At 50.1% G+C, this 14,316-nt stretch overlaps 1 protein-coding gene across 1 annotated transcript in view; it reads left to right on the top strand.

Annotated features, from left to right (window-relative positions):
• ADGRB1 (adhesion G protein-coupled receptor B1) overlaps positions 1-14,316 on the top strand; it is an 819,205-nt gene that overhangs the window by 158,264 nt on the left and 646,625 nt on the right.

The raw sequence follows: 14,316 nt of genomic DNA, 5'->3' as shown, positions 1-14,316 counted from the left end.
ATCCTGCTCCCCTCCCCCCATTCTAAGCTGATTCTAACTCCCCTGTAAAGGAAAGACGTCTGTACTTACCTGGTCTAAGGGTGTTCCAGTCTGATCATGTGACCTCTTCCTAGTGAAGCACAATGGACAGTGTAAGCCCAAGCTTCATGAGCTTGCTTTGTCCGGCGTGGTCAGGCTACGGGCTCACTGTAAAACATGGCTGCATCAAACCCACATTAAGACAAAAGCATCGCGACATAAAATAAATGTCCTGGTTAGGTTGTCCTTCAGTGCCCCCCCCCCCCCCCCACCTGAGATTCTAAGCAGATCTATTTAGTAACTCAGAACATTTATTTTGCTGCATTCAAAGGCGTTTGTTGCACCGAATGAGACACATGCGGGTCGTCTGAACTCCGGAACCCCGTCCATTGTCCCCTCACTTCTCCCTCTTGTGTGACCGGAGCATTCACTAATAAAAGAGCTTGCAGACAAAAGAGGTCCATCATCGGCACATTCTTTGGGGCGATTCACTTGAAAAGGATTTTCGGCAGCAGCCTCGGTCAGGGCTGCAAATTCAATGGTTGTCATTTGAAACAACGGGGGCCGGGAATACAGGCGGCCCCTCTGATTGGGTGGGCGAGTTCAGGACTAAGGAACCAAGCCAAGTTCCTCCACCCCAAACTCGCTCATCCATGTCTTTATGGACCTTGCTTTGTGCACTGGTCCAAACCATTTGGTGGAGGGGGGGTTATGGTGTGGGGGGGGGGGGGATTATTGTGGTGGGGGGTTGTTTTTCAGGGGTTGGGTTTGGCTCCTTAGTTCCAGTGAAGGGAACTCTTAAGGCGTCAGCCTACCAAGACATTGTGGACAATTTCATGCTCCCAACTTTGTGGGAACAGTTTTGGGGGACAGCCCCTTCTTGTTCCAACATGACTGCCCCACCAGTGCACAAAGCAAGGTCCATAAAGACATGGATGAGCGAGTTTGGGGTGGAGGAACTTGGCTTGGTCCCTTAGTTCCAATGAAGGGAACTCTTAACCACTTCCCAACCAGCGCACGACGATGTACGTCAACAGAATGGCACGGGCAGGCATATTGGCGTACATGTACGTCCAATATTCGTTGCCGCCGTGCCATCGGGAGCGCGCCGCCGGCGGCGCGCTCCCGCGCTGGTCGGGACCCCTGTGAGTCCGGTCGCGGGACCCGCGGACTCGATCGCTGCGGGCATCCCCACGATCGTCTCACGGAGCGGCCGAATGGAGGAAATGCTGTATAAACAACATTTTCCCATTCTGCCTAGCAACTAGTGACGCTGATCTCTGCTCCATGTGATTGGAGCAGAGATCAGTGTACACTAAATTAAAGCCCAACCCCCCCACAGTTAGTAACACACCCCTAGGAACACTTAACCCCTACACTGCCACCCCCTGGTTAACCCCTTCACTGCCAGTGTCATTTACACAGGAATCACTGCATTTATACAGCAGTGATTACTGTATAAATGACAATGGTCCCAAAAATGTGTCAAAAATGTCCGATGGGTCCCCCACAATGTCGCAGTCACAATAAAAATCGCAGATCGCCGCCATTACTAGTAAAAAAATAAATAATAAAAAATTATTAATAAAAATGCTATAAAACTATCCCTATTTTGTAAACGCTATAACTTTTGCGCAAACCAATCAATAATCGCTTATTGCGATTTTTTTTACCAAAAATATGTAGAAGAATACGTATCGGCCTAAATTGAGGGAAAAAAATGTTTTTTTATATATTTTTGGGGGATATTTATTATAACAAAAAGTAAAAAATAATGCGTTTTTTTCAAAATTGTCGCTCTATTTTTGTTTATAGCGCAAAAAATAAAAACCGCAGGGGTGATCAAATACCACCAAAAGAAAGCTCTATTTGTGGGGAAAAAAGGACGTCAATTTCGTTTGGGAGCCACGTCGCACGACCGCGCAATTGTCAGTTAAAGCGACGCAGTGCCGAATCGCAAAAAGTGGTCTGGTCTTTGACCAGCAAATTGGTCCGGTCTGAAAGTGGTTAAGGTGTCACCACACCAAGACCCCAAACTCTCCCATCCATGTCTTTATGGACTTTGCTTTGTGCACTGGTCCAAATCATTTGGTGAAGGGGGGGATTATGGTATGGGGGGAGGGGGGATTATGGTGTTGGGTTGTTTTTCAGGGGTTGGACTTGGCCCCTCGGGGGTTGGACTTGGCCCCCTTAGTTCCAGTGAAGGGAACTCTTAAGGCGTCAGCATATCAAGATATTGTGGACAATTTCATGGTCCCAACTTTGTGGGAACAGTTTGGGGGATGGCCCCTTCCTGTTCCAACATGACTCCACACCAGTGCAAAAAGCAAATAAAGACATTGGTGAGCGAGTTTGGGGGTGGAGAAACTTGACAAAGGTCCATAAAGATACAGTAGGTGCCGCCGATATTGTGTTTCCAGCGCGATACTGTCACGCTGGCTCCCGGCGACAGGCTTCTCTAACCAGCGCGATATCCCGTTGAGCTGGTTCTCGCACTGGCTGCAATAGGAAAATGTGATTTTCCTATAGCAGCGAGAGCGAGAGAGCGGCGATAATGTCGCCTCACTCATGAAGCCTGCATGCCTTCTCGGGGGCATACCAGGCCCTTAGGTCCAGTAGGGATTTTAAGGGGAATCCCCTACGCCGAAAAAAACGGCGTAGGGTCCCCCGAAAAATCCATACCAGACCCCTATCCGAGCACGCAGCCCAGCCGGTCAGGAAAGGGGGTGGGGACGAGCGAGTGCCCGCCCCTCCTGAGCCGTACCAGGCCGCGTGCCCTCACCACGGGGGGTGCCTTGGGGAAGGGGGGGGGCGCGCGGCCCCCCCCACCCCAAAGCACCTTGTCCCCATGTTGATGAGGACAAGGGCCTCTTCCCGACAACCCTGGCCGTTGGTTGTCGGGGTCTGCGGGCGGGGGGCTTATCGGAATCCGGGAGCCCCCATTAATAAGGGGGCCCCCGGATTGCGGCCCCCCACCCTATGTGAATGAGTATGGGGTACAATGTACTTCTACCTATTCACCTGTCAAAAAAAATGTACAAAAAAACACAACACACAAGGGTTAAAATAGTTTATTACGCAGCTCCGGGGGTCTTCCGTCTTCGGGGGTCTTCTCGCCGGACTCCTCCGCTATCTTCTTCTAGCTCTTTCACTAGCGGAGGAGCCCGGATTTCTTCTTCGTCGCCGCCCTCTTCTTCCAACTTCGGGGGGTCTTGTCCCCCTCTTCGGTTCTTCTTGCCGGGCCACCGCGCCTTCTTCCAGCTCTTTTACTAGCGGTGGCCGCGGTCTTCTGTCGCCGCCTTCCGTTCTTCTTCTTCTTCTGGAGATGTTGACTCGACGTTCTCTCCGGCCGCAATGCCAGGGACGCGGTGCGCGGCGACTTATATGGGGACAAGGGGCGGGGGTCACCGGTTGATGTCACATGGCGACCCCGTCCACTTACGATGTCACAGTCCCAGCATCCTCCAGGATTGTGACATCATAAGGGGGCGGGTCACCATGTGACATCAACCGGTGACCCCGCCCCTTGTCCCTATATAAGTCGCCACCTATCGCGTCCCTGGCATTGCGGCCGGAGAGAGCGTCGAGTCAACATCTCCAGAAGAAGAAGAAGAAGAATGGAAGGCGGCGGCGACAGAAGACCGCGGCCACCGCTAGTAAAAGAGCTGGAAGAAGAAGCGGTGGCCCGGCAAGAAGAACCGAAGAGGGGGGACAAGACCCCCCGAAGTCGGAAGAAGAGGGCGGCAACAAAGAAGAAAGGCGGGCTCCTCCGCTAGTGAAAGAGCTAGCAGAAGATAGCGGAGGAGTCCGGCGAGAAGACCCCCGAAGACGGAAGACCCCCGGAGCTGCGTAATAAACTATTTTAACCCTTGTGTGTTGTGTTTTTTTGTAAAATTTTTTTCACAGGTGAATGGGTAGGAGTACATTGTACCCCATACTCATTCCCATAGGGTGGGGGACCGCTATCCGGGGGCCCCCTTATTAAAGGGGGCTCCCGGATTCCGATAAGCCCCCCGCCCGCAGACCCCGACAACCAACGGCCAGGGTTGTCGGGAAGAGGCCCTTGTCCTCATCAACATGGGGACAAGGTGCTTTGGGGTGGGGGGGCCGCGCGGCCCCCCCTTCCCCAAGGCACCCCCCATGGTGAGGGCACGCGGCCTGGTACGGCTCAGGAGGGGCGGGCGCTCGCTCGTCCCCACCCCCTTTCCTGACCGGCTGGGCTGTGTGCTCGGATAGGGGTCTCGTATGGATTCTTTGGGGGACCCCACGCCGTTTTTTTTGGCGTAGGGGATTCCCCTTAAAATCCCTACCGGACCTAAGGGCCTGGTATGCCTCCCAAGGGGGAACCCATGCCGTTTTTTTTTTTTTTTTATTTGGCGTGGAGTTCTCCCTTAGGCCGCGTACACACGGGCGGACTGTTCGCCCAACCTTGTCCGCTGAACAGTGTTTGGGCGGACAGTCCGCTCGTGTGTGGGCTTTCAGCGGACAGTTTCAGCGGACAGTTTGACGGACAAAGTCTTTCGGAAATTCCGAAAAACTGTCCGCTGAAACTGTGTTTGAGCGAACAGTCCGCCCGTGTGTAGGCTAGTTTCGAAATGAGCGGACTGTTCCCGCTCGGAGGGAAGTCTGCTCATTTCGAGCGCGTGTGAAGGTAGGCGGGGCCCGCGACGGAGACGTCGCGGGCTCCGCCGCCTGGAATGGGCTTAAAGGGGAACCCCAACGCCGAAAGAAATCGGCGTGGGGGTTCCCCCAAAGTCCACAACAGACCCTTGTCCGAGCACGCTACCCGGCCGGCCAGGAAAGGGGGGCGAGCGAGCGCGCCCCCCCTCCTGAGCCGTACCAGGCCGCGTGCCCTCAACATGGGGGGGTGCCTTGGGGAAGGGGGGGCCGCGCGGCCCCCCCACCCCAAAGCACCTTGTCCCCATGTTGATGAGGACAAGGGCCTCTTCCCGACAACCCTGGCCCGTTGGTTGTCGGGGTCTGCGGGCGGGGGGCTTATCGGAATCCGGGAGCCCCCTTTAAGAAGGGGGCCCCCGGATACCGGCCCCCCACCCTATGTGAATGAGTATGGGGTACAATGTACCCCTACCCATTCACCTGTGAAATAAAGTACAAAAAAAAACACAACACAGAGAAAAAATATTTTATTGCACAGCTCCGGGGGTCTTCCGTCTTCGGGGGTCTTCTCGCCGGACTCCTCCGCTATCTTCGTGTAGCTCTTTTACTAGCGGAGGAGCCCGGCTTTCTTCCTCCCCGCCGCCGGCCTCTTCTCCCGACTTCGGGGGTCTTGTCCCCCTCTTCGGTTCTTCTGCCGGGCCACCGCGCCTTCTTGTAGCTCTTTTACAGGCGGTGGCCCGGTCTTCTGTCGCCGCTGTCGCTGTCGCCGTCGCCGCCTTCGGTTCTTCTGCCGGACCACCGCGCCTTCTTGTAGCTCTTTTACAGGCGGTGGCCCGGTCTTCTGTCGCCGCTGTGGCCGTCGCCGCCTTCCGTTCTTCTTCTTCTTCTTGTTCTTCTTCTTCTTCCCCAGGAGATGTTGACACGTCGCTCTCTCCGGCCGGAATGCCAGAGCCGCGCTGTGCGGTCACTTATATAGTGACAATGGGGCGGTGTCACATGGTATATGTCACATGGGTTGGTCACATGGGTTGATGTCACATGGGGACTATGACATCGTAAGGGGGCGGGGTCACCATGTGACCAACCCATGTGACATATACCATGTGACACCGCCCCATTGTCACTATATAAGTGACCGCACAGCACGGCTCTGGCATTCCGGCCGGAGAGAGCGACGTGTCAACATCTCCTGGGGAAGAAGAAGAAGAACAAGAAGAAGAAGAACGGAAGGCGGCGACGGCGACAGCGACAGCGGCGACAGAAGACCGGGCCACCGCCTGTAAAAGAGTTACAAGAAGGCGCGGTGGCCCGGCAGAAGAACCGAAGGCGGCGACAGAAGAACGGAAGGCAGCGGCGACAGAAGACCGGGCCACCGCCTGCAAAAGAGCTACAAGAAGGCGCGGTGGCCCGGCAGAAGAACCGAAGAGGGGGACAAGACCCCCGAAGTCGGGAGAAGAGGCCGGCGGCGGGGAGGAAGAAAGCCGGGCTCCTCCGCTAGTAAAAGAGCTACATGAAGATAGCGGAGGAGTCCGGCGAGAAGACCCCCGAAGACGGAAGACCCCCGGAGCTGTGCAATAAAATATTTTTTCTCTGTGTTGTGTTTTTTTTTGTACTTTATTTCACAGGTGAATGGGTAGGGGTACATTGTACCCCATACTCATTCAGATAGGGTGGGTGGCCGGTATCCGGGGGCCCCCTTCTTAAAGGGGGCTCCCGGATTCCGATAAGCCCCCCGCCCGCAGACCCCGACAACCAACGGCCAGGGTTGTCGGGAAGAGGCCCTTGTCCTCATCAACATGGGGACAAGGTGCTTTGGGGTGGGGGGGCCGCGTGGCCCCCCCTTCCCCAAGGCACCCCCCCATGTTGAGGGCACGCGGCCTGGTACGGCTCAGGAGGGGGGGGCGCGCTCGCTCGCCCCCCTTTCCTGGCCGGCCGGGTAGCGTGCTCGGACAAGGGTCTGTTGTGGACTTTGGGGGGACCCCACGCCGATTTTTTTCGGCGTTGGGGTTCCCCTTTAAGTCCATTCCAGGCGGCGGAGCCCGCGACGTCTCCTTCGCGGGCCCCGCCTACCTGTACACGCGCTCGAAATGGGCGGATTTGCCTCCGCCTTACGTGGGCGAGTCCGTTCATTTCAAAAGTTGAGCGAACTGTTTGGCAAACAGTTCGCTGAAACAGTCCGCTCAAAAAGTGCCGTGTGTGGCCATGTCCGTCCATGCTAAGTTTGAGCGGACTGTTTGCCGAAACTGTTTGACAAACAAAGTTGGGCGAACAGTCCGCCCGTGTGTACGCGGCTTTAGGATTCATACCAAACACAGTGCCTGGTATTGGCAGGAATCCAATTCGTATCCCCGCACCAGTGTCAACCCGGCCCGCGATGCTTGTCGCTTATCGGGAAAGGAAAAGAAACATTTTCCTTTCCCGATGCGAGCCGGCTCAGCGCTGGCTCCTGCGATGGGGCTCGTAGGGTGTCAATCTCGCCGATAGAAGCGGCGAGATTGACACAATATCGCGGTCACCTACTGTATGGATGAGTGAGTTTGCGGTGGAGGAACTTGACTGGCCTGCACATAGTCCTGACCGCAACCTGATACAACACCATTTGGGATGAATTAGAGAGATGATTGAGAGCCAGGCCTTCTCGTCCAACATCAGTGCCTGACCTCACAAATGTGCTCCTGAAAGAATGGTCAAACATTCCCATAGACACATCTCCTAAACCTTGTGGACGGCCTTCCCAGAAGAGGTGAAGCTGTTATAGCTGCAAAGGGCGGAGCCAACTCAATATTGAACCCTCCCAACTAAGACTGGAAGGCCGTTAAAATTTCATGTGTGTGTAAAGGCAAGGCGTCCCAATACTTTTGACAATATGGGATATATGTAAATATAATGTTTGAGAGTTCTGAGTAAATTTGTAGCAAAATAATGGATGATTTTATGCATGTTGGAGAGGAGAAATGCCAGATTTGCCCCGGTAGGGAATCGGGTTAAACGATCAAACCTGCAACCAGTGGAGCCGAGAGCAGCCCAGAGCAATCGCCGACAGGCATGTACTGGCCATCGGGACTACCGGGAGTTTCCCGGTGGGCCGATGGCTCAGTGGGCCACTCTGATGTAAGGGGGCTGGTGATGGGACTCTGATGTAAGGGGGTTGGTGATGGGACACTCTGATGTAAGGGGGTGCTGATGGGACACTCTGATGTAAGGGGGCTGGTGATGGGACTCTGATGTAAGGGGCTGGTGATGGGACACTCTGATGTAAGGGGGTGCTGATGGGACACTCTGATGTAAGGGGGCTGGTGATGGGACTCTGATGTAAGGGGTGCTGATGGGACACTCTGATGTAAGGGGGCTGGTGATGGGACACTCTGATGTAAGGGGGTTGGTGATGGGACTCTGATGTAAGGGGGCTGCTGATGGGACTCTGATGTAAGGGGGCTGGTGATGGGACTCTGATGTAAGGGGGTGGTGATGAGACACTCTGATGTAAGGGGGTGGTGATGGGACACTCTGATGTAAGGGGGTGCTGATGGGACACTCTGATGTAAGGGGGCTGCTGATGGGACTCTGATGTAAGGGGGTGGTGATGGGACACTCTGATGTAAGGGGGTGGTGATGAGACACTCTGATGTAAGGGGGTGGTGATGGGACACTCTGATGTAAGGGGGCTGGTGATGGGACACTCTGATGTAAGGGGGCTGCTGATGGGACACTCTGATGTAAGGGGGCTGGTGATGGGACACTCTGATGTAAGGGGGTGGTGATGGGACACTCTGATGTAAGGGGGCTAGTAAAGGGACACTGTGATGTAAGGGGGCTGGTGATGGGACTCTGATGTAAGGGGGTGCTGATGGGACTCTGGTGTAAGGGGGCTGGTGATGGGACTCTGATGTAAGGGGGTGGTGATGAGACACTCTGATGTAAGGGGGTGGTGATGGGACACTCTGATGTAAGGGGGTGCTGATGGGACACTCTGATGTAAGGGGGCTGCTGATGGGACTCTGATGTAAGGGGGTGGTGATGGGACACTCTGATGTAAGGGGGTGGTGATGAGACACTCTGATGTAAGGGGGTGGTGATGGGACACTCTGATGTAAGGGGGTGGTGATGGGACACTCTGATGTAAGGGGGCTGGTGATGGGACACTCTGATGTAAGGGGGCTGCTGATGGGACACTCTGATGTAAGGGGGTGGTGATGGGACACTCTGATGTAAGGGGGCTAGTAAAGGGACACTGTGATGTAAGGGGGCTGGTGATGGGACTCTGATGTAAGGGGGTGCTGATGGGACTCTGGTGTAAGGGGGCTGGTGATGGGACTCTGATGTAAGGGGGTGGTGATGAGACACTCTGATGTAAGGGGGTGCTGATGGGACACTCTGATGTAAGGGGGCTGGTGATGGGACTCTGATGTAAGGGGCTGGTGATGGGACACTCTGATGTAAGGGGGTGCTGATGGGACACTCTGATGTAAGGGGGCTGGTGATGGGACTCTGATGTAAGGGGGTGCTGATGGGACACTCTGATGTAAGGGGGCTGGTGATGGGACACTCTGATGTAAGGGGGTTGGTGATGGGACTCTGATGTAAGGGGGCTGCTGATGGGACTCTGATGTAAGGGGCTGGTGATGGGACTCTGATGTAAGGGGGTGGTGATGAGACACTCTGATGTAAGGGGGTGGTGATGGGACACTCTGATGTAAGGGGGTGCTGATGGGACACTCTGATGTAAGGGGGCTGCTGATGGGACTCTGATGTAAGGGGGTGGTGATGGGACACTCTGATGTAAGGGGGTGGTGATGAGACACTCTGATGTAAGGGGGTGGTGATGGGACACTCTGATGTAAGGGGGCTGGTGATGGGACACTCTGATGTAAGGGGGCTGCTGATGGGACACTCTGATGTAAGGGGGCTGGTGATGGGACACTCTGATGTAAGGGGTGGTGATGGGACACTCTGATGTAAGGGGGCTAGTAAAGGGACACTGTGATGTAAGGGGGCTGGTGATGGGACTCTGATGTAAGGGGGTGCTGATGGGACTCTGGTGTAAGGGGGCTGGTGATGGGACTCTGATGTAAGGGGGTGGTGATGAGACACTCTGATGTAAGGGGGTGGTGATGGGACACTCTGATGTAAGGGGGTGCTGATGGGACACTCTGATGTAAGGGGGCTGCTGATGGGACTCTGATGTAAGGGGGTGGTGATGGGACACTCTGATGTAAGGGGGTGGTGATGAGACACTCTGATGTAAGGGGGTGGTGATGGGACACTCTGATGTAAGGGGGCTGCTGATGGGACACTCTGATGTAAGGGGGCTGGTGATGGGACACTCTGATGTAAGGGGGCTAGTAAAGGGACACTGTGATGTAAGGGGGGTGGTGATGGGACACTCTGATGTAAGGGGGCTAGTAAAGGGACACTGTGATGTAAGGGGGCTGGTGATGGGACTCTGATGTAAGGGGGTGCTGATGGGACTCTGGTGTAAGGGGGCTGGTGATGGGACTCTGATGTAAGGGGGCTGGTGATGGGACACTCTGATGTAAGGGGCTGGTGATGGGACACTCTGATGTAAGGGGGCTAGTAATGGGACACTCTGATGTAAGGGGGCTGCTGATGGAACACTCTGATGTAAGGGGGCTGGTGATGGGACACTCTGATGTAAGGGGGCTGGTGATGGGACACTCTGATGTAAGGGGCTGGTGATGGGACACTCTGATGTAAGGGGGCTACTGATGGGACACTCTGATGTAAGGGGGCTGGTGATGGGACACTCTGATGTAAGGGGGCTGGTGATGGGACACTCTGATGTAAGGGGCTGGTGATGGGACACTCTGATGTAAGGGGGCTGGTGATGGGACACTCTGATGTAAGGGGGCTGGTGATGGGACACTCTGATGTAAGGGGGCTGGTGATGGGACACTCTGATGTAAGGGGCTGGTGATGGGACACTCTGATGTAAGGGGGCTGGTGATGGGACACTCTGATGTAAGGGGGCTGGTGATGGGACACTCTGATGTAAGGGGGTGTTGATGGGACACTCTGATGTAAGGGGGCTGGTGATGGGACACTCTGATGTAAGGGGGCTGGTGATGGGACACTCTGATGTAAGGGGGCTGGTGATGGGACACTCTGATGTAAGGGGGCTGGTGATGGGACTCTGATGTAAGGGGGTGCTGATGGGACACTCTGATGTAAGGGGGCTGGTGATGGGACTCTGATGTAAGGGGGCTGCTGATGGGACTCTGATGTAAGGGGGCTGGTGATGGGACTCTGATGTAAGGGGGTGGTGATGAGACACTCTGATGTAAGGGGGTGGTGATGGGACACTCTGATGTAAGGGGGTGGTGATGAGACACTCTGATGTAAGGGGGTGCTGATGGGACACTCTGATGTAAGGGGGTGGTGATGGGACACTCTGATGTAAGGGGGTGGTGATGAGACACTCTGATGTAAGGGGGATGGTGATGGGACACTCTGATGTAAGGGGCTGGTGATGGGACTCTGATGTAAGTGGGCCGGTCTGGATAAAGTCCAGGGCCAAATTTCTGTCCCAGTCCAGCTCTGATCGCCGATTACCGAGGCGCCAGAAAGAATTTACCGAACAACCTACCTAGGAGGGTGCAGGACATCGGGGGCCGGCGCTGAGGGACCGGGAACTTGATGATGTCATAGTACTCGGGGCAGAACATATTGGAAGTGATTGTGAGAAAATAACGTTTTCAAAAATTAGTTACATAGTTACATAGTAACTAATTGAAACTTTGAATCACTTTGGGGGGATTTTTTCGGGGTTTTGATGGACCTTCGATGTCTCCTGAGGGGGCGGAAGCTCCTTTCATCTCCCTAGACACTGATTTTATGTCAACAAACATAGGGGGTGCACGGGTACCGCCCCCCCATCCTTGTGTCCGGCCCCCTAATTCACATGCGGGGCGCCGGGTGCATGGATTCCTAGCCCACCCAATAGCCAATGAATATTCTCTAATGTCACACTGATTCCCCTCACTGGTCACCCTATTGGCCCAAAAGAAGAGCCGATTGGCAAAGAGGGGGTGACGTTTGATTGCTTTCTTTGCTGCCCCCCCCAAAAAAAAACACCAGCCGCCACCACGAAACTCACAACCCCGCCAGCCCCATCCAGCTACTTACCCCCTTCAGGACGCGGGTGCCTTCGGCGGCCCCCCCCCCCCCCCCCGGCTTCTCCACCCGAAAAGAATGGAATAGAACAGAGAAATAGAATAGAATAGAAAAAATAGAATAGAAAAGAATAGAATAGAAGAGAGAAAAATACAATATACCTGAATAGAATAGAAGAGAGAAAAATAGAATAGAAAAGAATAGAATAGAAGAGAGAAAAATACAATATAACTGAATAGAATAGAAGAGAGAAAAATAGAATAGAATAGAAGAGAGAAAAATAGAATAGAAAAGAGAGAAAAATACAATATAACCGAATAGAATAGAAGAGAGAAAAATAGAATAGAATAGAAGAGAGAAAAATAGAATAGAAAAGAATAGAATAGAACAGAGAAAATAGAATAGAATAGAGAAAAATATAATAGAAAAGAATAGAATAGAAGAGATTAAAATACAATACAACTGAATAGAATAGAAGAGAGAAAAATATAATAGAATAGAAGAGAGAAAAATATAATAGAAAAGAATAGAATAGAACAGAGAAAATAGAATAAAATAGAACAGAGATCAATATAAGAGAAAATAATAGAATTGAAAAGTGAAAATAGAATAGAACTGATAAAAATATAATAGAAAAGAATGTAATAGAAGAAAGAAATAGAATAGAATAGAAGAGACAAAAATATAATAGAAAAGAATAGAATAGAACACAGAAATAGAATAGAATAGAGAAAAATATAATAGAAAATAATAGAATACAACAGAGAATAATACAATATAACCGGATAAGAAGAGAGAAACAGATAATAGAAAAGAATAGAATAGAAGAGAGAAAAATCTAATAGAATAGAAGAGAGAAACATATAATAGAAAAGAATAGAACAGAGAAAAATAGAATAGAATTGAATAGAATAGAACAGAGACAAATATAATAGAAAATAATTGAACAGAGAAAAATATAATAGAATAGAACAGATAAAAATAGAATAGAAAATAACAGAATAGAACAGAGAGAATATAATAGAACAGAGACAAATATAATAGAAAGGAATATAACAGAGAAAAATAGAATAGAATAGCAATAGCAATCAGGACCCGCTCTGTGTCCTTATTGGCCGGGAGAAGAAGCAGGAAGGCACTAGCGAATCAACATTCGCTAATGAGACAAGTGGGTGGGCTTGGGGGGCGTGGTGCCCACCCCTTTTTGAAGCCAATTAAAGCCTCAGGCTCTAATCACGAGCATGGAGGGGATTTGATATGGATATCGGATTGATATAAACATTTTCTTTTGATTGCTCCAGCCCTGATGAAGGGGGCGGGGCTTGGATACAACAAATAAAGTCGTGTCATCTGCACCTCTTACCAGTGATTTGGCACTTCAATTTCCATTTCCATTCTTGTTACAAAAAAAATAAAAAAAATAAAAAAAAATGCAACACCCACCATTTTATTATCCAGGGTCTTTAAAAAATATATATATATTATATATATATTATTATTATTATTATTATTATTATTAATAATAATAATAATAATAATAATAATAATAATAATAATAATAAAGTGTTTATAGATATGAAGTAATTTTCAAGCAAAGAAAAAAAAATGCAGATTTTTACACATATGAGAGAAATGTCCTGGGGGGAGGGGAGGGGGAGGGGTCACAGTGAAGAGGGAGGGGGAGGGGTCACAGTGAAAGTCTGCTTTAAGTAATACTATAAAATCATAATAATAATAATTTTAGCAGACATATAATAATAAAATACAAACAAAATTAATATTTGAACTGTCAATGGTTTCCAAAAATGGCCAAATAATATCCAAAACATAAAAAATTAAATAAAAAATGTGATACTGATAAAATGGATGCAATATATACGGGTTAAAGAGCAATCCCAGGGGGAATATTACACTCCATCCACATAATATTGATTTAAAAAAAATAAAAAAATAAAAAACAGCAGAAAAGGTGCGGTAATCCTCCCATTTGGTTGTAGAGTTATCTATAGAACAGAAGCAGGTAAGGATTCTTTTTTCTTTTTTTTTTCTTTTTTTCTTCGCTTTTTTTCGAAAAAAAAAAAACTTGTTCTGGTCGATGTCTTTACATCTTCTTTACTCAGCTGTAAATGATACTATAAATGGTAAATAGTCCAAAAAAAAAAAAAAAAAACATTGTAAATGCTAAAAGTGATATAAAAGATATGAGTTCAAGATGGAATATTGCACAGACCGTATCTTGTAAAAAACAGAAAAAAAAAAATGATCCATTTGGTTTTGGAATTATCTACAGAGCAGAAGCAAGTAAGGATCCTTTTTTTTTATTATTTATTTTTTTTAGCTGGCCTGCAGCATTATTATTATTATTTATTTTTTTTTTATTTTTTGCTAAACAAAAAGACTTGTTCTAATCAACATATTTAAATTTTCTTAACTCAAGTGTAAATGATGCAAAAAAAAAAAAAAAAAAAAAAAGGTAGTTAATACTATCAATAACATAAAAAAACAAAAAACAAAAACATTTTAAATTATAAAAGCGATATAAAAAGTTAT

The sequence above is a fragment of the Lithobates pipiens genome, unplaced genomic scaffold (assembly GCF_037356315.1).
Source record: "Lithobates pipiens isolate NorthernLeopardFrog02 unplaced genomic scaffold, aLitPip1_a1.2 Scaffold_19, whole genome shotgun sequence".
Taxonomy (NCBI): Eukaryota; Metazoa; Chordata; class Amphibia; order Anura; family Ranidae; genus Lithobates; species Lithobates pipiens.
Note: the sequence above shows the minus strand (reverse complement) of the source record. Positions and strands in the feature narration are given on the sequence as shown.